Source organism: Choloepus didactylus, chromosome 3 (genome assembly GCF_015220235.1).
Source record: "Choloepus didactylus isolate mChoDid1 chromosome 3, mChoDid1.pri, whole genome shotgun sequence".
Lineage (NCBI taxonomy): Eukaryota > Metazoa > Chordata > Mammalia > Pilosa > Megalonychidae > Choloepus > Choloepus didactylus.
This window is the reverse complement of record NC_051309.1, coordinates 92875206-92901908: the sequence shown is the minus strand read 5'-3', so window position 1 is coordinate 92901908 and position 26703 is coordinate 92875206. Positions and strand designations below refer to the sequence as shown.

Below are 26703 nucleotides of genomic sequence, written 5' to 3'. Positions count from 1 at the left end.
CATATGCCAAGGGCTGTGCCAGGAACTGTCACATACATTATATAATTGGATTCTCACAAAAAGTCTGTGAAGTGATTGTTATTATCCCCATTTTGTCAATTCTAAATTGGGAAAGGGAAAGGCCATGTGATGTATCCAACCCAAGTCACAGGCCAGGAGATAGCAAAGCTATGATTTAAACAAATACATTGATTAATCCAGGACTCTTCACTATCTATACATATTCTTAATAAGCATTTAAAGTATTGCTGTGAATTATTTTAAATATCTTGTACCCACACAAGACTTACATTGAATTAATTATAATAATCATTGCAACATGCTTATGAATTTAGCCAATTTTCAAAACTGGATTTTATTTCTCTATATTCTTCTTGAAGATAACATTCCAATAAAGGTTAAATGTCATGTTTAGATCAGTTTAAGAAATTTTTTTTTACTATTTGGAAATCAAGAAGGCATAAGTTGTACAGAGATGTTTATGCTGATTAATATTTATTTAAAAATGTTAAGACCAAATATACCAAATTCTATATTATATTATTGACACTGATTATTACTCTTTTGATTGTTTAGATACTATCAACATTGTTTCAGTTTGCTAAAGCTGCTGGAATGCAATATACCAGAAATGGGTTGGCTTCTTCAATGGGGTTTTATTAGGTTACAAATTTACAGTTCCAAGGCCATGAAAATGTCCAAATTAAGGCATCAAGAGGAAGATACCTTCTCTGAGGAAAGGCTGCTAGCACCTGGGGTTCCTCTGTCACATGGGAAGGCACATGGTGACCTCTGCTGGCCCTTCTCTCCTGGTTCTGGTTTCAATGGCTGTCTCCAAGTGTCTTTGCACACTTCTCTCTCAGCTTCTCTGAGCTCTCTCAGTGTCATCTGTCTTTTATCCTCTCATAAAGGAGTCCAGCAAGGGGATTAAGTCCCACCTTGAATGGGTGGGGTCATATCTCCATGGGAACAACCTAATCAAAAGGTCCTACCCACAATAAGTCAGCACCCACACAGATGGATTAAAAGAAGATAGGCTTTTCTGGGGTACATAACAGATTCAAACCAGTACAAACATGTATTGCTATCAAGTCTTAATTTGCCAGAACTGCTATGACTAATACCACCCAATGGCATTGGCTTAAACAAGAATTTATTGGCTTATGGTTTTAGAGGCCAGAAGTCTCAAATCATGGTGTTGGCAAGGCCATGCTTTCCTCTGGGAGTCTGTAGCCTTTTGGTAATGTCTTGCCACAGTACTTGGGTTCCTTGACTTGCATCTTTGCCTCTGTCACATGGTAATGTCCTTGGTCTCCTCCTGTGGAATTCTCTGATTTCTGGCTTCTAAATCTTCTGGCTTCTCTGTGTCCACATTTGCTCTCTTTATAAGGTCTCCAGTAATATGAATTAAGATCCAACCTGATTCAGTGTGGCCACACATTAAATTATAACAATATCTTCAAAAGTTCCTATTTACACCCACGGGAACATGGATTAAGATTAAGCACGTCTTTTGTTGGGATACGTAATTCAATCTACTATATATCACTTATGCTATTGTCCCATTGGACTGACCCAGAATTCACAATTAGGTGATTGCAGAAATTATTTCATATCAATGACAAAAACTGGCTCTCACATTAGGAAATTTCATTTTGTGGTGGAGGACATATACTCATTCAACAAATATTGCTAAACTTTTATTTTAAGTTTAATTGCATAATTTTGGGTTTATATTTTTTCCCCTTGGTCTGCTTCAGTTGCTGTTTGCCTTCTGAATTCTGTAATGACAAATCAGTCAGAGTTGAGAGTAGCCTTTTAATATAGTTGTGAGTTGCTGTAGAATGGTAAGAAGTGGCATTTCTACTCCAAATTCAAATGTAATCCATACCTCCATGCTTTGTCATGCTTCTGGGACACTGAAGGAAGGCAAGGATAAGGAAAATTGAAACTGCTACAGATGTGCATGAATTGAAGGATGGATAAATCTGAGGATGTCTGGCAGGAATAACTTTCTTTATCTCACAAACCAGCTTCTGCTGGGATCCAAGAAAAGGCAATTTTCTATTATTGTCATTGTTCAAAAGACAAATACACTAATTAGATTTTTAAAGCTGTTGCTACCTGAGGAAACTTGTTACTTTGACATTATTTTTAAATAGAGTTTTTCCCCATTGTTATTTGTGAACTAAATTCAGACTTTCAAAAAAGGCTTCCAGGATACTGAAAAGCTGTGTGCAACTATTATTTCATTGAGGCAGGTATTTTGCATTTAGAATCAAAGTATGCTTAACCACAAGGAACATAATTTGGCTCTTTATGGGAGTTCCCAGTCAAAAAAATCAATGCTTTTATAAGCATAATAAAAGTTGGTTCAGAATACATTTTCTGCATTTTCTGATCACTGGGGAAAACTTGCAGGAGACCAGTTTTATCGACTTTCTTTTGATGTGAACATGATATTTTTCTGAATGTGAAATTGACTCCTAAGAAAGAAGAAAATTAAAAATGAGGGCAGAAGTAGACCCTTTCTTTTTCTGGGACACTGACAGTTTCCTAAGTTTACTCTTATTAGGAACACTTTGTGTTTTCAATTCACTCCACCGGAGATCATTACGGCCATGGTAATCTATTGGTCCTATGTTTCCTATCCAATCAGAATGAGGAAAGGCATTAATTAAAAACCATATTTGAGAAATAATTTTGAGAATTATAAATAGGTTTCTGTACCTCAGGGCTTCTCATTGTCTTTAATTTACTAATGTTCAATATGTTTCCCAAAAGGAGACACTGTATGCAGCATTTCTGAAACTTCTGAAACAAGGAATAATTTTGCAAAGAACAAGTATCCCCCAAGTTGGGGAAATGCTTTGTTGTAATAGCATCGTGAAACATACATGACTGACCCTCTGGGGGAAGACATTACTATAAACCTGTGAAATGATAGTGGGCACAGTACCGAAAGGGTCAGCATTGACCCTCTCCATGCCCCTCATATTTAATCCCTCACCAACTTGTACTGGTTTTGCTTTTATAAGTTTGCTTGTTTTTATCTAACCTTTTGCATCCTCTTGTTGCCATCCTGGTTCTTTGTGTAATAATCTAATTGTCAAAAGTCTGGCTAGGCATTGCTCTTCTGTAGTGTCATCATTGTTATAAAGAACTCTTCTTTCTTTTGCAATTATCTTTCCTTCACAGCTGGAACCTCTTAACTATCATGTAAGAGTTCAACTTCTTTCTAGGCTCTGGGGTAAGGCAGCCAACCTTTGCTTGAGGCTGAAGAATTTCCTGAGATGTGGGATTTTCAGTGCTAAAACCTGGAAAGTCCTGAGCAAATGGGGACGCATTGGTCATCTTACCAATTTTGACAAGGGACCTTAGGGTAGTAGATGGATTTACTGCAAGACCCATGAATACACTTGAGAGATGGATTCAGAAACTGAGTCCTTACTTGGTGCTCCAATTGTATTGACTCTCTTCCTCTGTGCTCCTATATCACTGAATCTGTTGCCATTTACTGTTTGGAAAATCAGTTCTTCACCACCTCCATTTCCTTCAGAGACTGTAATCTGAACACTGAATTATTGTCCCTTCAGCTGAAACTAGTAGTCTTCCTATCATCAGACTTCTCTGGAGATGATACATATGTATATATATTTTATGTTTGAATTCTCACCTCTTGTTTGTTATGCAAATCTCCATCAATTGTCTGTCTCATCTCTCAGACTGTTGGGTCTCTTAAGCTCCTGACCACCCTGAATCCAGCTTTTCCTATTTCTGGGTCTGCTAGTGGTGAAAAATTAAGATTCAGGGTGTGAGACCAGATTTGCATGTATTCTGACTTACTGGCTCATTCGGTAGTTTTTTTTTTTTCCTTAGAAATTGACTTAAAATATTTTTAAAGGAGATTTAATTTATATACAGTGAAATGGTCAGTTCTTGAGAGTTATACTTTGAGGAGTTTTGACAACTACGTACACTCAGGTAATAACTTATGCTCCTATCAAGTAGTAGAATCTTTTCAGGATTCCATAAAGTTTCCTCTAGCCCCAGCCCAGTCCTCAACTGTCTGCCTCCCCCCAAGCAACCATGGTTCTGATTTCCATCACCATAGATTAATTTTGTTTGTTCTAGAAATTCATACAAATGAATTTATATAGTATGTGCTCATTTTTGTCTTGCTCTTCTACTCTATATAATGTTTTATCATTATAAAACTTACCTCAAAATAGTTTTTATCATTTTACATAGCCACCAGTAATGTAGGAGAGTTCTGGTTGCTCCACCTTTGCCAATATTTGATGTAGACAGTCTTTAACTTTAGCCATTTTGGTGGTGTGAAATGGTATTTCATTGTGATTTTAAGTTGCATTTCTCTGATGACTGATAATGTTAAATATTTTTTCACATACTTATCAACCATTTATAAATTTTCCTTTGCTAAGCATCTGTTTAAGTCTTTTGCCTGCTTAAAAAAATGTTTGTTTTTATTAGTATTGAGTTGTGGGAGATTTTTATATACCCTAGATTGAAGTCCTTTTTTCAGATAAGAGTATCAAGAGTATCTTCTAGTCTGTAGCTTGTCTATTCATTTTCTTAATGGTGATTCTGGATAAGTGAAAGCTTTTAGTTTTGATGATGTCTTTTTTCTATTACAGTGAATGTTTTCTATGTCCTAGAAATCTTTGCATACTCTAAGGTCAGAAATATATTCTTCCTTTGAACATTATATTTTATTCTAATAGCTATATAAATTTAAGTTTTTTTGTTTAGGTATATGAATCATCAAATTAATTTTTACGTTTACAATGTGATGTAAGAGTTGAGGTTCATTTTTTCTTCATTGATACCCAGTTATTGGATATTAACTTTTATTATCCAAACTTAGAAGAAAATAATTTAAAAGCCAGTTGTTAATTACATTCTATTACAAAGTTGTTTGGCTAATCAATGCAAATTTTGCGTGAGACGCAGACTTCTCTAAAGGTAGGCTCATTGAAAAGACTAAAAGTTAATAATCAACAGATTCTTGTTGAACTTGAATTTTGAGCAAAAGAGAAATCCAAAAAACTTGTCCAACTGACTAGAATCAGAAAAAAGCTCATCCAAGCCTTTATTTTTTTAGATTACTTCCTGAATAAAACAACAGTGATGACAACAACAACAACTGATGTAGCCCCATACAGTTTTTAGAACGTGCTTCGGTGTCTACAATCACCGCCTAGTTTACATCTCTAGCATGTTTTTTGTGTTGACACATGGAAGAATCTCCTTATTCACATATGCGTGCTAGTACCAAAAAATAATGTAGAAATATATGTGAGTCAGGACTACTCAATTGTAATAGATGGAAACCTATCTCAAAGGTGTTTAAGTGAAAAAGGATTTGGTTTAGATTATGTAACATAAGAAGTCCCAGGGATGGGACTGATTTTTGGCAAGTTGAGAACAAGACATTCAAAATATACCATCAAGGCTGTCTCCTTCCTTCTTGACTTACCAGTTTCTTTTAGGTTAATTTCATCTTTGGGTGGTTTTTCTTAAAATGGTAGCAAACATAGTCTCCAAAAGTTTTAAAACTATATCATCTTACAGCTAGTGATATCATAAACAGAAAGTCTCTTTCTCAGTGTCCTTATGGCAGTTTCCCCTACAAAAAGATTCTTATTGGTCCTGCCTGGGTTACACAGTTATTTTTTACAAAGAGGAATGAGATACCCCTGTGATTGACAGTTCCATCAGTGGAGTCAGAGGTAGCTCTCAAAGGGAAAATAAGAGTTCTGTTACAGAAATGGGGGAAAGCAGAACGGCAATCATGAATAGGTTAAACCCAATCATTTTCCTCTATTAGGTGTTGATTCTACTGATAGATGTCAATTTTGCTGTTAGATTTTGGAGTGGGTTTTACTATTTATATTTAATTCTCAATTTATCCATTTCAGTAATATTTAGAGGATTAAAATAGTCTTTCACATCTTCTATATACTTCTATATACTATGTGACAAAAATATTATTGAAAAATTTTCTTATAAAAATAGTTTTTAAAGGTTAAAAAATTTGGTAAACTCATTTTTTAAAATAGTGGAAGTAATCAACTACTTTTAATCCAAGATATTATTATTTGTGGATATTAAAACTATATGGGGACTTAAAAAATACTCTAACAGGCAAAAGCAGGGCAAATCAATTAAATTGAGATATTTCCCTCAAATAGCAATAATGCAATTATATTGTTTTCCATAGAATTATCTTTTATAATAATAATAAACAACAACAACCCTGATTTGTTAACTCAAATTATGGATATTTCCTACATTCAAATTGCAATCCAAGCATTAGTTTGTTGTGTTTCAGTTTAGTGGGTATTTACTTAGGATTTTTTTTTTAATGAGAAACAAGGAAACCGAAGAATAGGAATAGTGCAAGTACAAATGACCTCTGGGCAAAAACTTAAAGGCTTACTACTTCTCTGGAGTAATTATAGTACCTTGTCTCTCACCATGGTGTTTGCAGAAACCTGAGGTAGTTGAGAAACAGGTCGAATGCATTTCCAAAGGTGTTTTTGGTCTGCTATATTTGTTCCTCAGACCAGAATCGCATCCTGGGGATTGTTTCTCTGGGTTGTGCACACTGGCTCCCTGATGTCATAGTTGCTGATACTGGCTGCCAACAAACCCTGTTCCTTCTCCTTTGCCTCGTCCTCACTTCTCCAGAAAATACAGTAGCCGTAGCAGCACAGAGACTTTCCTCCTTCTCTTTCCCCCTCTCGCCCCTCCCTAGCCCTCTCCGGGCTTTGACGTCACGTGTGCTCCTTTCCGTTACCATAGCAACCCCATTCCCCAAGCCCTCTGTCCGTCTCCTCTGGTAGGTTCCACAATGGTACAGGCAGCATCACGCTGCACAATGGTTTCCAGGCAGTGAAAGAGGGTGATTCAGCAAGGCACTCTTCTTTTTTTTTTTTAAACCTCCCCTTCTCTTTATTTTTATGGGGTGGATGGTGCTTGTTATATGCTTTCCTTTTTCTTTCCTTTTTTCCTTTTTACAATTTTCATGTTTTCTCCTCACCCTTCAATTCCTAGGGGCTTTGAGTGACTTTAAGATTGGATTTCCTTGGAAATCACCTGTCCATCATTAATTTTAAACAATCTCCCCACCTCCAAAGAATCTCTTCCTTAATCACAGTTTGGAATGTGGTTAATGCAAAACAAGTAGGGAGGATTTCTGGGACAAACACCGCTGGATCACGATTGTAGTTCTCAGGCACGGAATGGTAGGTGGTTCTTCGCTCCTTTTGGGTTCTGACCTGTTTTTGGAGGGTGAGTTGATGTCTATTGATTTGTTTCCGGTGGGGCAGGAGAGTGAGGGGTGGGAGGGGGGGGATGGGGTGGAAAGCAGGTTAATGAAGTGCACTACCTCTGAGGCAAGAAGCCTCCAGGCTCGCTCTCTGTGTGGAGCATCTTCCCCCGGACCTGGGTGTTGTAACCTTTCTGTTTGGAGTGAAGGGTGGCAGAGGGGGGAGGGAGCATTCTTGCTATGACCAGGGGTTCTTAGACCAATGCAGGGCTACAGAAGAAGAGAGAGAGATGAAACGTCTGTGCTTGCCAGAAGTGCCGACCTCAGTTCCCTATCTGAGAAATGCTACGGGTTCCATAGGAAATTAAAAAATAATATCTCTAAGTATGCATTAACTGAAATATTTTGTGACATTTAATAGGGAAGGGTATTTATATATATTTGGCTGTAAAAACTAATGTCATTACTTTTACAGAGAGTCTAAGCTAAATTCGTGCTGGGGAAAGGAACACAGAACAGGGATCAGATTAGAAACAGGAGGAAAAATTGACACTGCAGTCACAGAGGTGAGGGGTCCTTTTAAGAAAGTGATCTCCTAGTCACGGCAGGCAGCATTTTTTTTTTTTTTTTTTTTTTTTTTTTTTTTTTAATGGCAAGGTTCCCAGGTATTCTGTGCTGGGATACAGTGTCTCCTAGAAATGTCAGATCTCCTTTGGTGGAAAAAGGAGAGAAACATATCATTAAATACAAGCATGGCAATGTTTATCAGAATCGACCTGACATATGGAAATCAGGAAATAGATATTTTAAGAAAATTTTATATATATTTCCTTTTTTTCTTTTTCTTTTTTTTGCCCAGAAATTTAAATCAAGACTGAGTCTCTGTTTTTTACCCCCTCAAAGAGATTACTTCCCAGGGAACTACAGTTGAGCCATAGAAAAAGAATGGCATATGCCATGGCAGTCTGCTCTGAAGCAATCACAAGGTTGTTTACAGGGACTGCCTTTGCTGCAGAGTGTCACAGTGTCTGTACAGTAGCCCTGCTTGCTTCTCCTGTGCTGACTAACTTTTATGAAAGAACTAGAAAGAGGCAGGCTAAGTCATATGGGACAGGTCACACAGTTCAGACTGAAGGCAAATGGGTATAAATACATGACTGCCAGCCGGAAGTCCAATTTCTCCCTCCATCACTCATCTGCTGGTCATTGGACCCTGGAAAGTCTCATAGAATGCTGATCAACATATTTAAAATGGTAGCAGGAATGACTATTCCTCTCAGAGAAGCTTCTGTGCATTTTCTACCTTGGGTGAGTATATATGTTGTAAATGTAGACAGTGATGCTCATGAATCAGTTCACAAGCATCCGACTCTACTTCAGAACCATTGGATTTTAGGTGCTGCAGTTTGGATGTAGCGGTTTTGTTGCTTGTGGTATGTATTCCCCTATCTACTTATCTCACTCCTAAAATTGACATAAATTACTAGATTAGCTTATTTTAACACATGGAGCAAACTAGTTTTCTCTCCCCCACAATGGTACTAGAAAATCAGAAACAAATGATGGTATGACCTTAGATATTAAAGAGTCTTGGTGCTTCCTCATTTGCAAGCACTCTCCTGTTGTTGCAAAATATCTTTAATTTGATGGGCTTCTTTTCTGAGAAAATCTTTGCAGTTTCGGCAAAAAGACTCCTGATGATGGAGCAGTAAGAAAGTAATATGTAGAGTAGAAAAATCAGCTGCCTCCAGCTTCTTGCTTGCTCACCCCACGAACGGCATCTGCTGTGGGAGGAGTGTGTTCGGAAGAGGAAGGGGATGTTTATGAATATCCAGGGGGACTGACCGTTGTTTTTGTTGTCATGTCTGGTATATCTGCAGCTATTAGTATTTACTGGTTTCCTAGTATGTGGTCAACATTTTTCAAGGTTAAAATGAATTGATAGTTGATCAAGGATGCTATAATATATGTGAATATTTTAAATTTGCCAGAAAATTCATAGGGTTCCCTAGTCATATCTTATAGGAATTGCATAAGCAAAAGGAATCTGCCTAACCTAAGTAATCTGAAAAAGCTTTCCATGTGTAAAGGCATATATATTTTTAAAGTTTTATTGTGACCATGTAAATCAATCTATTTCTTTGGATGTTAGCTTGGTTACGAAGTCTTTTTATATTAATGGTGAAAGATAAAGACAGATTGGGGGTTTTCTTGTTTGTTAAATCTGGGGCAGAAGCTCTCCTTTCCTGCTTCAGATCTGGCTTTGGGTCATATTTGTAGCTAAAGGACTTTCAGTGGAATTAGTGTGTGCAAATTGAATATTGCTAGTTTGCTTATCAGGATATGGGCTCAAACCAAGAGACTTCCTTCAAATAGAATAAGAAGGAAACAAATTGACATTTAAAATTCTTTCTCCATTGCCCCTACTATTTCCTCTTGACAGTCTGTTTTGAGCTTTTTGGTTGGGATATTGCAACACTTTGTGCAAAACAGAGTCCCCAAGGTGTCCAGCAATGACATAAGAATGGAGCACAATGTTTGTATTGCTGCCAGAGTTTGCTGAGTGCTCTCTCTTCCCAGCACACATGCATCTATTATACCTTGTTTGTGTGAGACCAAGGACTTCTAGAAAAAGTTCGGGCTGTAGACTATTGGAAGGAAATGCTTGTTGGTAAAGAACACATCCATTTTTGTTTCTTAGCATTGTAGATGTATTTATTGCATTACATAAGGCTGAGATGAGACTTTGATGCTGATTCAGATAATAGATCATACTGCACATTGGTTGTTTGAAAGAGAAAAAACGCAGTTAGAATTGGAGCCCATATTTCAGAAATTTACCTATTTTTTGTACAAATTTTCATAGCAAAGTTATAAGGTTTTTACTAGAGATTTGTCAGTTTGAGTAATTTTAACCTTTTGAGCAAATCAAGGCAAAGGGGAAAATGAAAAATCTGTATGTTTTGGCTACTTTTTTTTTGTATTTAATGTAGGGAGGCTTCATTTCTTATTGTGAATCTTGGTAGAAACTCAACATGGATATCTCAAGTGATATTGAAAATCCCTAAATTGAAAGAAACATTTTGGGTTTGAAAATAGACTCACACTTACACTTATTTTTGGTATAGCTTTTTAGTTTAATTGACATTTGGATCCATAAACAATTCACTATGACCTTTCTCCTGTTCTTATCCCTGTTGACTTTGAGATATAAAAGTCATCAGTTTATATAATAGTGCTCTAGTAATGGAAATTAAAGCTTTAATGGAAAAAACGTGGCTGAAGACTCCTTAGAAGCAATCTTAACCATAGTTGCTCTTAAACCCTGTGTAATGTGTTGGTTTAAGGCAAAGCTCCCCTACAGAGTGGCCTGCACAGTAATACACAGTATTTTTGCTAGATTTTTGTGATGAGAAGCAGAAGAAAACAGCAGTGACTTAAAAGTACTAGAAATTCATCTTAGTGACTTGTTTTCTTAGAAGTAAAACTACCTCCTGGTTTGTAGATGTTAACCTGCCTGGGAGCTCTGTGTGCTTCCTGAAAAATGGTTTTCTTAAAGCCGTTGTCTCCTTCTCATTCACTGGAAATAGGATATGAAAGTATTGATAATGAATAAAGCTCTTGGATCTGTTTATTTGGCAATGTTTCTTCAGTATCACAGCTCTTATTACACAATATGTTGTCTACTTAGTTACCTGTATCTTCTATTAAATCATAATTTTGGACAGTAACTGGTGTGTCTGTCTGCCACAAAGTGGAGACACAATAAGTATTAGTTGAATGAATATCTCCCATGCACAGAGGTCTCTGCTAAGTGCTGTGGGAAAGAGATTGAGAAACTGCAACGCAAATTCCTACCATTGGGAACTTGTCATCTGGGAAGACAAGGTATATAGAAAATATTTAAATAAAAATGAAAGTGGTATGTGATTAAGGGTCCATAATAGTGGTTTGACAATAAGTACAATAATAATTCAGAGAAGACAGAATTCACCTCCTCTGAATGGTGGTAGGTGAGACTGTAGCCACATTGGGATGATTGGGGTGGGAGGGTGCTGGGGAAGATTTGCCTGGCAGCACTTGTAAGCATCTGGCCAAGAAAGAGTCTCTTACTTGGGGACAGAGAGGGTGCTTATTTTGGATATGGTGACCATGCTTTCTAAACCGTACTTTCCAGAACTTGTGGTTTGACAATGAGTTGAACATTGGAAACTGGCAGTCTTGGAGAATCTTGTCCAGTATAGTGTTGGGAAGTAACAAGTGATAAGGTTGAAAAAGTAAACGTGGAACTAGATGAGATTATGGAGGATCATAAATACAGGTCTCTTTCAAGTTTCAGACCAGCTTCAACTTTGCTTTACTTTATTCTACATACTTCAGAGGTTTTCAAATTTCTCCTCCTCCTTTTCCTTTCTCCTACTTTTATGGGTAACTATGTAACCCATTGTTCTAATGAAATCTCTTATGAAAAACAGAATATGTGAAGAACCATATTAACATTGGAGCTGTCCCATTGAGGCATAATGGGGTGCCTTATATCACAAAACCAAATACATATCAATGAAAATAACAATTATTAATTGGGTTTATGTTCAGATTTAAAAATATCCAGCTGTTGGTTACTGATAACAGGTAAGTTCTTATGCTTACGATAAATTCTTAACAGAGTTAACTATCTTGAGATGTTTTATCTCCCACCCACTGCTGCTAATTTTCTTTGATTTCAGTTTTTTGGTTTTCTCAATGCAGGTGAAATTCCCTTTTAAATCTTAAAACAAAACTCATGATGTGTCTTCTGGCTTTTGTTTTAGGCTAGTGTGAGAAACACCAACAGCAGGACCATCTCAGATCTTCCTTATGGCAACTCATGCAAGAAGCTGTTGAACTAGACCCATTTCCTTTTCCTTTAGATGAGAAACCATACAAGCAGTGGTGAGTTGAAAATTTTAAAAGTTTCTTAGTGGGAAACATATCATCTGTATAACCAATTTAAATGTTGCATGTGTCTTAGTGCATGGTTCTGAAGAAATGCTGTTCCGAGTACTGTCAACTAAGGAAATGAAAATCAATAGGACAGGATGTTTAATTGATAGTGTGGTACTAATAACAGCACATACAGTAGTATGAGGTCTTAAGATGCAAGGGTGCAATGTGTAACCATGTTGCTACCACCACAGACTATGTAAGACGGCTGTAATTAACAATTTCATGTGGCTGGGTAATAGTTGGGTGGCAGTGTTTTTAAGTGGTTTTTAAGCTCGCTTTATGGAAATTTTACCCTACAAGCCATTTTGCTTAATAAAAACAATGTTAAAAATAGATCCATTTGCCCTGCTTAGTTGAAAATTTTTTAAAATTATTATTTTGTGAAAATATCAGCACACACAAGCAGAATATCTTTTTTATCAAATATTTGATGCTTTCTAGCCACAGAAGTCAATAATCAATAGACTCCAGCAGAGATGAACAAGTCATAATCAGTCAAATAACATCTTTGAGAAATTGCGTATGACGGGGTGCTGTAAGACTCCAGGAGATGTTCTGAACGAGTGAGCTGTATCTCTCGTTTGTCTAGTGGCTTATATAACTGGGTCGGTAGGCTGCTCTGTGAGTTAATGTATGGCCTGTAACTGCAGAAGACTGATGAAATTAATCTTATAGTTATTTCACATCATGATTTTTGTTACAATCTTCCTACAATTATATTGAGAAAGCAGATATGGCATTCATCATTACTATACTTTGCTTAATCAAAATACTTGTTATGAAAGGGTGAATCTTATGTAATTGCCAATAATAAACTACTTTTGACTTAACGTAAAGGCAATTTTATATTGTTGAACTGAGTGTTTTGTGTTATGTCACTCTTAGTCCTGTATAAAAAATAATTTTTATTATATTTAAAATTTATTATTTTTATTATGTTGTCACCATCTTAAATATTTATTTATTAAGCAAACATTAATTGAGTCTGTGATGTAGATATCATGTTTAGCTCTAGGGATACATGAAAGACACAGTCCTTGACTTAATGGAGCTTTCTGTCTAAAGAATGTGGTACTTATAATAAAGTGTGGTATTAAAAGGGGTGTGTGTATGGGTATATTATTAAGACTGTGGTACTTATAAAGTGCTATTAAATGCCTAGACATAGGGTGTGAAAATAAGCACAGAATAGAAGAATCTAACTAGAGAGGAAGGTTGGGATTTGTCAAGGAAGACTTCTCAGAAGAAGTGATATTTAGCTGAGTCTTAAGGACAGTAAGAGATTACCTAGAGGAAGAGAAGAATCAATGCAGAAGGGGAGCATTCATCAGTGGCCAGGGGCTTGATAAAGCATGATTATTTCGAGCCACTACATATCATGTAGAATGGTTGGAACATATTTGGGGTTGGCAAAGATGAAACTGAAGAGGAGTATGGGAGAAATATCAAGAAGGCTCTCTTAGACAAAGTTAAGGAATTTAGATTTTATTCCAAAGTGAAGAGTTATTGTGATATTTTATGTAAGGGAATATCATAATCAGATTTATTTTTTAATTGTGAAATATATCATAGAAGAGTGTATAAAATAAATATGTACAATTTAAAGAATAATTGTACTTCATATAACCACTACTCATGTTAAGAAGTATATTTCTCATAAGCCCCTGTGTGCCCTTTTCAGATCATATCCTTTTCCTTTCCCACTAGAGGTAACCACTATCACTATCCCTTGTTATACTCATTCCCTTGCTTTTCTTTGTAGGTTTTCCATCTATGTATGTATTTCTCTCTAAACAATAAAGCTTAATTTTGTCTGAGTGACTCCATGTCATTGTAATCATAGGATATATATTCTTAATCACCTGATTATTTTGCTAATTATTGTGTGTGAGATTGTTCCATGCTGATGCATGGATTGTGAATGTAGTTTATTCATTTAAATATTTATATAGCATTTTATGCTATAAATATACCAAATTTTGCTTCCCCTTTCTACTATCGATGGACATTTGTCTTGTTTTTATGTTACTTTTTATGCTAATATAAACATTCTTGCTCAGAGATCCTAGAACACATGTGCAAGGGCTTTTATATGATAAATATTAAGGAAAGGAATTGCTCAGCTTTGGTGCATGTGCACCTTCAATTTTCCTAAATAACGCCAAAATGTTTTCCCAATTGGTTGCATCAATTTATGCTCCCACTAACAGGATATGAGAAAGTCCACATCCTCACCAACGCTTGAATTACAAGTTCTTTAATTTTGCCAATCAAGGGGGTATGTAATTGTGTTCACGGGAGTTTTAATTTGCATTTTGTTGATTACTAATAAGGGAAAACATCTTTTCATTTTTTTTTAATTGGATATTTGATTTTCCTCTTTTGTGAAGTGCCTGCTCAAGTATTTATGAGAATTGTCTTTCAGAATAATAACTAGCATTTATTGAGTTCTTACTGTGTAATAGGCGCTGTGCTAAGGATTTTACAACATTTAATCCTAACACCCCTATGATTTCTAGATAAGAAAACTGAGATTTAGAGAGGTTAAATAACCATTCACACAGCTAAGAAACAGTGGACTTAGCATTTAAGCCCAGGTCATTCTGATCCAGAGTTCTTCAGTTTCTGGTATAGTGTCTGAAAGCAGATTATATTGGAGCCAGAGAGAATATTTAAGATACTATTGCAGTAATCAAGTAAGATACAATAAGGGCAGAGATGAAGGAATTGCTGGTAGGGCGTATGTACAAAGCAACTGCATTTGGTAATGAATGTGGTAGGTGGAGGAAAGGGAGGATTTGAAGTCTCACCTTTTAATACTTATTGATTAGGTAGATTCAACTTTAGTCTTACAATGTATATTTATATTCCAGGCATTGAGGTGGGCCTTCAAAATACATTTTATGATTCTATGATTCAATAAGAGATTAATTTAGTTCATGAGACCATAAACTTTAAGATTTAAAGAGACCGCATGATTCATTTGGGTCACCTCTTCACTGTTTTAAGATGTGGAAACTGGTGCTAAAAGAGAGTAAGTGGCTTGTTCAAGATCACATGTTATTAACTGCCAGATTAAGAATAGATACCAGGCGTGCACAAAATGCAAAGAAATAAACAACTTGCCTGATTTTTAAATTAATAAGAGAAATGCACTTAACTGATTTTATCTCCTAAACATTTCTTAAGTCAGTTCCCTTTGATTTAAATCTATTGTCACATTCACAATTGAAGCCCTTATCATCATCTTTATCAGGTTTGTTTAAAGTAGCCTAGCATGTTATCCTCCTGTTCTTGGCTCTACTGATGGAGCCAAAAGATTTAAAAATCTGATTTGAACTTGTTATTATGCGACTGCTCTGCTTAAACACTCTTTGATATGCTCCATCATCTGTACAGTAAATGCCGATTTCCTTGACATATACCATTCTCCCGTCCATTCCCAGTTTAGGCTCTAATGATCTCAGATTTCTTGCATCAGTTTCTTCACACTTACTCGGGTACTTCTTACTGCTCTGATTTATTTCACACAAGCCTATACTGTCTGTGCTTTACCCCGTCCATTCTTTCCTTAGTGCTTAGTCATCCTTTGAGATCTTTGCTACTCAAAAAATGGTCCAGTGACCAGCAGTATGAGCATCATTTGCTTGATAGAAGTGCAACATCTCAGGTCTCACGCAGATCTTCTGAATCAGAATCTTTTAAACAAGGCTCCCAGGTAATTTATTTTTCGGATTAAAATTTGAGAAGTACTGCTTAGACTCACTTTAGATTTCATCAGGTGTTACCTCCTTCTGAAAAACTTTCCTGACCCTTTCTATTAGGTATTCCTCTTGGTGCTCTCACAGTAGCGAGTTCATATCTACCTCACTGCATTACAGCAGTGCTTTTTTATCTGTGTGCTCATTGTCTGCCTCCTCGCCTCAGGTGGTGAGTAATTTGAGCCAGATCTATTTATCTTTGAATTTCCCATGCCTGGCACAGTGCCTTATACTTGGAACGCACAGGATAAATGTTTGTTGAATGATTGATGAAAGAAGGAAGAGAAAGGAAGAGATACAGATACAGAGAGAAACAAGCAGGAAAAAGAAAGCACAGGAGAGAAAAATATAGCCAAAGAGACATGTGCAGAGAAAAAATTAAACTGTCAAAAGGCACCAAAAATTATATCTCTGTTTATAATCTGGGAAGCAGCTTGGAAGAAATTCTATAATGTTATCCAAATGTGTTCAGTGATAAATAATATTATTGTTTATCAAATCCCTCAGAAGCAATGGTCACCTTACTTTTTCATTTAAAACAATGTTTTTTTTTGTTGTTGAACAAACTTTGTCAAAATTTGGTTTACTTTTCTAAACAAACTGTCCTACTATCCTTTTTAGAAGCCAGAGACTTTTTGGAATGTTGTGTGTGGTTTTTGGTGCCCTGTATTAGGAAGGACATTCACAAAATGAATTGGGTCCTGAAGATGGTGATCAGGGTGATGATGATGTAGGAAATATATCTAGTGATGGGTAATCAAGAGAAATTACAGTGTTTTATCTGGAGAATATCAGTAAGGGGGAAAGGGAGAGAGAGAGGGAGAGGAAGGGAGAGGGAGAGGAAGGGAGAGGGAGAGGGAAAGAGAGGGAGAGGGAGGGAGAGAGACAGACAGAGAGAGAGAGAGAGAGAGAGAGAGAGAGAGAGAGGGAGGGAGGGAGAGAGAAACCAATTCTTTCAAATATTTGAAGGGCTGTCATGTGAAAGAGGATGCATACCTGTTTCAAAGTTGCCTAGTGCAGAGAATTAAGAGACCAGTAAGGTGAGAGTGGGTACCATATGTAGAAGAATGTTCTTATTATTAGAGCTGTCTATATGCCTGTGTTTTTGAAAAGTAGGTAACTTTTCATCACTGCAAATATTGAAGGGGAAGATGGATGAACAAATATTAAGAACTTTTTAGAGATGATACTACTTTTCATGGGAGAATGAAGTAAATGACTTCTAAGGTCTAAGGTCTTCATGACTTATAAGTCTATAGTTGTTCAGAGAAGTGCAGGGAGAATGAGGGTTATAATAAAGAATTATAATGGTAGCTAACATTTATTGTGTGACTGCTTCAACCAGGCACTGTTCAAAGTGCTTAGCATGCTCTAATTCATTTAATCCTGACTGCAATCCTACTGGGCATTTCTGTTTTACAAATGATGAAACTGAGGCACAGAAGGTTTTATAAAATGCCCCAGGTCATGCAGCTAGTGGTGGTAGAACTGGGCTTGGAACCCAGAGTGTCTGACTGGAGCTCATGCTCTTTTATCACTATGTTGTATCCCTGTCAGTAATAAAGGTGAAAGTTGGACTTGAAAGGAGACTTAACATGGTTATGTTTTGAATTCCAGGTAAGGGTAAGAACAGGAATTTCAAGGAAAGGTGATAACATAATCAAAGTTACAGGGACAGAAATGACCATAATAGATTTGTGGAACCAAATACCTTAAAAAATGAGATGAATAAGAGAATATTCAAAAATTTGTCATTATGGGGTCTTGCATCTCAATGGCTTGCTTATCAATGGCTGCAATAATTACCAAGATGGGAAGCTAAGTCCTTAGGACTGTGTAGCCCTAGTAAAAACAGTGTAAGTAGCCTTAGTATCATATAAGATTTTAAACACTCTTCATTGATTGGTGGAACCTGAGCCTTTATCACTTAGGAAGATGGATTCCAGGCTGTCATTCTGAAAATTTCCAAGTAATTTCATGCCAGATCAGGAAAATATACTCAGTGTATACATTTCTTTAGAATTTGGGGTTTTCCTGGAGCTTATTTGAAGAGTGAGTCAGCATAAATTTTAGCATCTCTCAGTTTCTTGATAGAGAATTCTCTGTATTCTGATAACCAGTATCAGAGGAACTGGTATGGAATGAGAATATAAGATATTAATGAAAATTTGATTAACCTAAGAAGCCTTTTCAGATTAGGGCTTGTTGGAAAATTTAGTCTACAGTTTAACAGGATTCCTTATATATGGTAATTTATTATTTATAGTTTGGACACCAGAAATTACGTATGTTTGAAAATTTTCTTTTTATTTGTAATTTTGGAGGGTGGGGGTGGTTTTTAGGTGCTTTAAATCCTTAAGGTGAACTTGCAAGCTCTTTCTAATTTGAGAGTAGATAAAATTTAGAAAATAATGTATGCCTTAAGAATCAACATAATTCTGCTTTGGAATTTAGCTTATTGAGTTTTAAAGATATTGTATGCCCTCCCTCAAAAAAAAAAAAAGATTGATTAAAGTATGTTAAGCAAAAGCTGAGTGAAATAGTTGGCAGGAAACAGTTAATTTAAGCTATCTTTTTTGTCCTTTGTGAGTTTTGGCGAAATACATAATGTTATATGTTTGTTTACTATCTTTCTGCCAGCCGGGGTTCATTTTATAAAGTGGAGAGTCATAGGCAGACAAATCTTGTGTATGAACTTTTTTACTGGGCTTGGTCCTATGTATGGAAGTCTGGCTCTGTGTTATGACCTAAGGAGGCAAGACATCCTCTGGTCTTCAATTATCTCTGCTTTTGAATCTGGTATAATGTGTGAAATTCCTACTTCTTTGGTTGAAGACTTCGTTCCTATTAAAATAGAAATGAGGCTAATTGATTGGCTTGCTAACTTGATTGATAATCTATAGTTAAGGTGTGAATTGATGATAATGGACTTAGAATCATAGATAATATCAACACTTTGATACATGTCTATAATTCATTAAAATAGCAGAACTCTGAAGGAATAGAATATATAAGAATTTTTTTTTTTTTTATGGGGAGGGAAGTCTGGTCTGGAACACTGTTTTGTAGGGGTTTAATTTTAATTGTATGGTCTCTGGAAAAGGGATCGACCTTTAGATTCTCATCCCAGCTCTGTCATAAATTAATATTCCCTTGGGCAAGTCTTAACTAGCTGAGTTTCAACTTTATTTGAGGGAGTTATAATATATAATGTCTAAATTTCTTTTTGATTGTGAAAATTATGTAAATTAAATTGTACAAATTGAATTAAATTGAATCAATACCTCAGAAGTCATGCCTGAGTTTGGGGTACCTTGGTGAGGGTAGCCGTGGAGAACGAAGGTATTTCTGATGATGGAAAGAAGTTTAATCGACAGCTAAAAGGGAAGGATGGGCCAGATAGAGGCTTAGAAGTGTCTCAGCCTGTGAAGATGAACTTGCCAATGTACAATTTTGTTTTAATCCTCCCCTTCTAGTTGTCTGTCTTCCTTTCTTCCATCCTCATTTACTCTAAATCAAAAGATAAGTTATTTTAGTTATAGGAAACCATTTCTAATTATTGAGAATTTATTATTCATAGGGAAGATAGATAAGTACAATCAAACTGACAGCATGCATTTCCCAAGCTTATACCTTTCTTTACCTTAAAATTATCATATTCTATTAAAAGACTAGTGTGCACAAATGTTCATTCACTGATTTAGTCATTAGGGCATCTTTTTAAATTTGCATTTAAAAATCATGGTTTCTAAGCTGTTCTGGGATTTACCAATTTACCAGGTGAAACTATTGGCATCTTAGTTCTTTTATATATGATGTCAATACAATACATTGACATGAAGGCTAATAGGCATTTATTGTGCTCTTTCAATGAGCAGATTACTGTGGTAGAATCTTTGAAGAATGAATAAGACAAAATTCGTTCATTGTTCCCTCCTTCCCTCTCTCCCTTCCTTCATTCCTTCCTTCTTTCTTTTCCTCAGATGTTTACTCATTGCCTACTCTATGGTAAGTGTCATGCAAGGTCTTGCAAAACAAAGATAAATTAAATTTAGTCTCTGCCTTCAAGCAGCTCACTTCCTAACCATGGGCTTAGAGATGGATAGAGAGGGGGAAGTTTTTAAAAAATAAATGAATCTCACATATAGGATAGTTTCTCTAATAGAGGTTGAGTTCAGAGAACAGTGCAATTACAAATGACTCTACTACTCTCCAGCCATTCTCAACTGAGGTTCTGCAGAGAGACTTGAGCTCCAGTACTCTAAGGTAACAATTAAACTTTTTGGTCTCATGATCTTTTTACACTCTTGCAGGCTATTGAGGAACCTAAAGTACCTTTGTTTATGTAGGTTGTATCAGTGATATTTACCATATTAGAAATTGAAATATAAAATTTAAAAATGTTTATGTAATATTAAAAATTATAACAGTGAATCCTAAATACATGTTAACATAAATAACATGTTTTTATGAAAACTCACTACATTTTACAAAACAAAAAATTAGTACCACAGGTGGCATTGTTTTTGAAAATCTGTTTAATATCTGGATTAACCAAAGACAGCTGAATTCTCTTTTCTACTATGCCTTTAATCTGTTGTTATACCATATGTCATGTAACCTCTGGAAGATTCTACTATATACTTGTGAGAGAATGAGAGTGAAAACAGCAAACAATGTCTTAATATTATTTGGAATTAGTTTTGACTTTGTTAACCTGAAAGGGTCTCAGTTATCCCCAGGGTCTATGCACTATTCTTTGAGAACCACAGCAAAAAGCAACATCAGTTGTATATAATGAATTAATATCTCTTTTATGCATCTAGTATGTTATGTACTGCCCAGGGGAAAATTTGGAAAGAGAAAAAAGTATGTTTTGTTGTTCAGTTGAGGAACTCTGGATAACAAAGAGTGCAAGACAATAAATCCCATGAAGGCAGGGATCTGTTTCTCTTTTTCACCTATCACCTGCCATGGGACCCAACAGAGGTGGGTATCAATGAATCTCAAAGCTAGAATATTCTAACTGGACAGGTGTACTTTCATAAGTTACTGTTGTCCTAGGTAAGGTGTGATGAATGCTACAAATAAAGGTTAAATATGTCTTGTGGGTATTGGAGGGAGCAGTCATTTCCAGTTGAGTTGTCGGTAGGGATTCCTGGAGGAGACAGCAGCAGATGGAACTGTGAAGATAATTTTGGTAGCTAGGGTTGGTGTTGGAAAGCCTATTTCTGGGAAAGGAAACAGAATGAGCAAGGAGCAGAGTGGGTTTAGGTTCAGCAGTGTTGGCTTGAGTGACCTTTGCATTGCAGACATGGCAGCCAGAGCCATGGCTAAGAAAATGGATTGGGGCCAGATTGAGCAAGGCCTTGGATACTTAATGGAGGAATTGGGTCTGCTTCTATAGAGAGTGAAGAGCCACTGCTCTTCTCTGGGCAGGTTTAAGAAAATGATTCTGGCAGCAATGTTGAGAGCCGCTTGGAGAGGAGGGAGAATGTAGGCAGGGTGAGCAATTAGAAGGAGGGTGGTAATGAGAAATCAGTTTGAAGAAGAGGCTGGAGTGAATCTAATATATAGAGAGAAGGTCTTCTCTTTTTCAGGTAATTTGGAGTATGAGGCTGTAAAAAAATGATAGGCCTTCACTTGGCAAGGAAGAAACATACTGGGTTCTTTATGATTCATTCTAGGTCCAGCCACAATTTTGCTAAGCAGATATGCACAGGTCCTTGGGATTTGGTTTCTCCATATGTAAAATGTAGAAATGGATTGCTTGCCTATTTTGTCACAGGAGTCTGTGTAAGGATCAATGAGCTCTTTGAAGGAAAGGCGCTTTATTAATCTAAGCCATCAATAATAAAAATGAGAATGTTTGCCAGGTGCTTTTGCTCCTATGTCTAAGTCTGCTATGTAAATATGAAATGCTGCTTGGAACTATTGTCATTGTTAATAATAGTAAAATCATTACCAGAAAATGCCTACACAGCAAACTTGTTCCTCAGTTGGTTCCAAAGTGGGAGGATGAAGCCAGGCATGGAAATCCATTTGATTTTGCTTATTATGAATTTTCCTTTTTGTAAACTATTTTCTGGTTAGTATAGAAATCATTTTAAAAGTATTCGAATTTTAGTAACTCTCATTATTTCCATCACTCTATTCTGGTCAGATTTTCTGTCACTATCAGGGACATGATGATCCTGACTTCCCTTATGCAAATAGAGATGGAACTATATTTGATGTTTCTGGTGCGTGCATCTGCATTCTTATTACATCTACTCCCATATATTAAACCCATAGCCATATAGCATGGTGGTCAAGCATGTAAACTCCTGAGTTAGGCTGCCTGGGTTTATATCCAAGTTCTTTCCATTACTTCATATGAGATCCTGGGCAAATCAGATAATCCCTTAAGCTTCAGTTTCCTCATGTGTAAGATGGCACTAATAATGGTGCTGAGCTCATAAAGGCTATTGTGAGGATAATAAATATAAAGTATATAGCATTTTCTGGTCAATTATTATTATTATCATTATTATCAACATGTCATCCCATTTTCTAATCAGGATCCTTTCCATACCTTCTTAATTCATTTTACCAGTAGTTAATTTGCGACCACGTAAATGATCATCAACCTTTTCTTTACCTAGAATCACATTCTGAAGAATGCACAAAAATCTTTAATTATATTCATTGCCCCTTTATATATTCCTATTGGGTTTTCTTTTGCCCAGAAAATCAAGTCATTATTTCTGCTGAGATTATAAGGGATCCAATAATTGTGTTCTAACCATCTGTCTAGTGTTATTTCCCATAGCACACTTCTATCTCCCACATACTCTTCCTACAAAGCAAATTTGCTTGCCATCTTCCTTTTTGACCTCTGCACATTACTCAATCTGTTCTCAAGAGCTGTACTAATATGTTTCTGTCTTTGCCATTGGCTCATATCTCTCTTGACTTCTAAAAGCACTTTCCCATATTAGCTCAGTTTCACCAAGATCTGTCGGACCATACAGTATACCTGTTGAGGCTGAGGGGTGATGGGCTAAACCCAAGCCTATGCTTTCCTTACCATACCAAGGCTCATTTTTCTAATTTGCACAAAGACCTTATGACTGTTGGCTTAGTGTATTCCTGTTCAGTACCCAATTAGTCTCCTAGTTTAAAGCATGCACTCTTTATCCATTAGTATTGATATATGATACTTTTAAATTCTTGTGGGTTTTGGCCAGATATATTACTGGCAGATTCTCCTTTTTGTTACAGTTGCAAGGACTGAGTATTCTTTCCTCCATTTCTCCCTACATTGTCTCTGGGTCAGGGACCAAATGAAGGCAATGGTCTTGCTTCCTATGAAAAGTTGATCCATATTTGTTCACAATGAATTATATTCTTTTCAAATTGTAGATGACAGATTGAAAATGACTATTGAAAATAGCTGCTGTTAGAGGTGGGAAAATGATCGTGTCACAAGACAAATCAGAATACATTAGCATTTAATCAGTTCTTTCTTTTATGATTTCAGTGTTGAGTATCTCTCTTAACAATCCTGGCTTAGAAACTTTTCAAATGAACAGACCATGAGGGAGTTTCCTTTTGGAAAATTGTGACCCTCTATCTGATATTAGGTCACAGAGATTTAAATTAAGTACCCCCGCTTTACCTACCTTTTAATATAGGGGTATGTTTATCTTAGCTATATGCTGGTTGTGAGATCTTGGCCAAGTTATTAACGACTGGTCCCTTGGTTTCCTCATCCATAAAATGGGAACGATAAAAGCACTCATCTCATAAAGTGATAGAATTAATTGGTGAAGAGACGATCTTTGAACAATGCCTGGCACAAAGCAAAAGTTTGATACCTGTTAATAAGTATTACCTTTACCCTCCTAAAATAACCTAGCAGTAAGGGGCTGGGCTCTGGAGTCAGACTATTTGGGCTTGAATACTGACTCTATCACTTACTGGCTGTGTAATTCTGGACCCTTAAATAAGCTATCTGAGCCTCTGTTTCAACTAAAAATGGGATAATATTAGTGTCTATGTCACAGGGTTTATGTGAGGAATAAATAGAACACACTTAGCATAATTGCTCATTGAATTTTAGCTATTATTTCTGTATTCCTTTTGACACAAGTATTATAGGGAATTATAATAAATGCTTATAGAGAACTTACCCTGAGCCAGGAAATATCCCATCTCCAGCATTGGGGCTTGGATCCCATACACCAAATCACATAGTGACCCAGGGAATTAGAGAGCAACATTTCCTTTCACTATGTTTAATGACAATGGTAGATTATTTAGTTCCTTTACTCCAGTTTTGATCCAGGCCTATTTGCCATACTTCCTCCACCTGGGTTGCAAGTTTGTTCGGGATTATCAGGTCACTGTGGATGCAGTGTCCACCATCATAAGGACTTTGAATGCTCACCACTTTCTATTTCCTCATTCTCTCCCTGGTATGTGCCATTTTCTCTTTTATGACTCTCAAACACAAAGAGGCTTGTTACATACCTTCTTTTGGACATCCACTCATCTAAGTTTGAGCAGTTCCTAAGGAGGCCATCTGCAGTGACTCAGATGTGATTTGCCTTTCTTGGGTGATCAAGGAGAATTATTGACCTCTATCACTAATGTAGAAAACTGTTCATATGTTTAATCCATGGCAGGACATCTAGCTACATTAAACTGATTCATGTGGATGTAAAGTAATCTGGATACAATATTGGCGACCATGTTGATTCTAAGGGTAGATTTGATTTCATTTATTCATTCAATCTGTATTTATTGAACATCTACTTTGTGCCAGGTCCTGTTCTAGCTGTGGAAATACAACGAGTGCAATAAGATTTAAAATATTATCCCTGATGTCATGGAGCTTATTTTCTGGCTGAGGGAAACAGACAATAAACCAAGAGAATAAATAAAATGTGTTTTGTATTAGATGGTGGCCAGGGAGAGCATTAAAGCAGGAAAATGGAATAGAGAGTGTGGTGGAGAGTTACAGTTTTAGATAGGGTGTTCAGAGACGATCTCCCTTGAGTGTCACTGAGCAAAGACCTTAATTTGATAGGTCTTCATAGCCATGTGCTCCTTCTCTCTTTATTATTCCATGTTTGTCCCTTCCAAAGCTGTATCCTCAGTAAAAGTGAAGTACTTCTTGGATAAGGATATCCTCTATTCAAGGGCCTGTGAATAGCTCTAATTGCTAGCTAGAACTTCCAATCACATTTTCAAGGATTATTTATAGCGGAAAGTAGAGTTGCCAAGCTTAAGTTAAAAATTTAATTCAGCTTATGACTAAGCTTCATACCCCTATTACCAACAACTAGAGCTAGTCATATTGGTTTAGCTTTCTAAAATATGCATACTGCTAATTTAAGAGAAAACAAGTTAAAACATTTTTTAACTCTCTCCCATGAAATGTATTCTGCCCTTGTGTAGAATTATCTGACATTAATTTATAGAAGCAATTCATTGTTTTAGTTGTTTTCTAAAGATTATTTTGTGTCATTTCCTTGTTTATCTATTTAATATTTGATCCGAAACCAATTTCGACACCAATTACACTTTTCATGCTAGAAAATCTGTTGATTCTAGTTTGATTTCTTTTGACTAATTTCCAATTCAGGGGGTATGCCTGGGACATTATATGAGTAATGTAGTATATAAACCATTGGGGAGAGAGGAGTGAGGAAGGAGAGAAAGAGAAAGAAAGAAAGAAAAAGAAACGGAGAGGAAAGGTAATGGTGAGAGAGAAAAAGAGCAAGATAAAAAGGTCTTTTTAACTTATATTTCTAGTCTGTCATTTCTACCTATAGCAACATTATCTGATTATCCTTTATTATCTTACACTCTAAGGCAGGATCATTATGGGCAGATTTTAATTTTAAAATTAATTTTTCACATAGTGTTTGTACATTGATGACCTGCACATTGCGTATAAATGGCAATTATCTTTAGCTTCTAAGATTTTTGTGGTCTTTTAGTTTGAACAGAGTTCAGTGCCTGCACAGTATAGCACGTACACCAACTTATTAATATTTCTTGACCAAATCAAAACATATATCAGGGGTTATCTAGCCATTTTATGAATTAACTTTCTTTTCATCAAAACCACGGAGATGGCATTGGAAGTGCCGAGTTATTGCATGGAGTTGGGTGTTGATGTCAAGGTCCTCTGAGAATCTAGCCAGCAAGTGCTGATATTAAATTAGGCTGTCTTTTTCTCTTTCTTTTCCATCATACTTCTGTTGGCATTGATGATATTCCTGTTTTCCATTAGAATTCCAATAGCTATACTATTATTTCAAGCATTGAACTTAGAGAAGGTCTTGCCCTCATGGGATTACAGTCTAGTGAGAAAACAGACATTTCCCTTCATAGCACTTACCACAGTTTGTAATTACATAATTTATCTGTGTGTTTACTTTAAATATTTGAATAAAATATGAGAAATATTATTATTTTTATATTTTTATGAGCATATGACAAGGATATTGGGTATCAGAAAAAGTCACCTTGAGAAAAGGTGATTAAAATGAGACCTGAGACTGGGTAGGAATTAGCCATACGATGGCAGGAGGTTGGTGGGGTGGGAGTGGAGAGGAAGTTCCCAGCTTAGGAGACATAATATGTAAGGGTCCAGAAGTGACAGAGACT

At 36.3% G+C, this 26703-nt stretch overlaps 1 protein-coding gene across 16 annotated transcripts in view; it reads left to right on the top strand.

The window, feature by feature from the left end:
* Window positions 1-26703, top strand: part of MAPK10 (mitogen-activated protein kinase 10) — a 719417-nt gene that overhangs the window by 318248 nt on the left and 374466 nt on the right. For 6 of the 16 annotated variants that reach the window (XM_037830188.1, XM_037830184.1, XM_037830182.1 and 3 more), the window contains one exon: window positions 12106-12226. The gene's annotated coding sequence lies outside the window, so the exon portion shown is untranslated. Of the gene's footprint in view, window positions 1-6961; window positions 7272-8353; window positions 8603-8708; window positions 8728-12105; window positions 12227-26703 lie in introns of those variants that run through there. The other 10 variants (XM_037830195.1, XM_037830193.1, XM_037830181.1 and 7 more) reach the window with 7 other exon arrangements.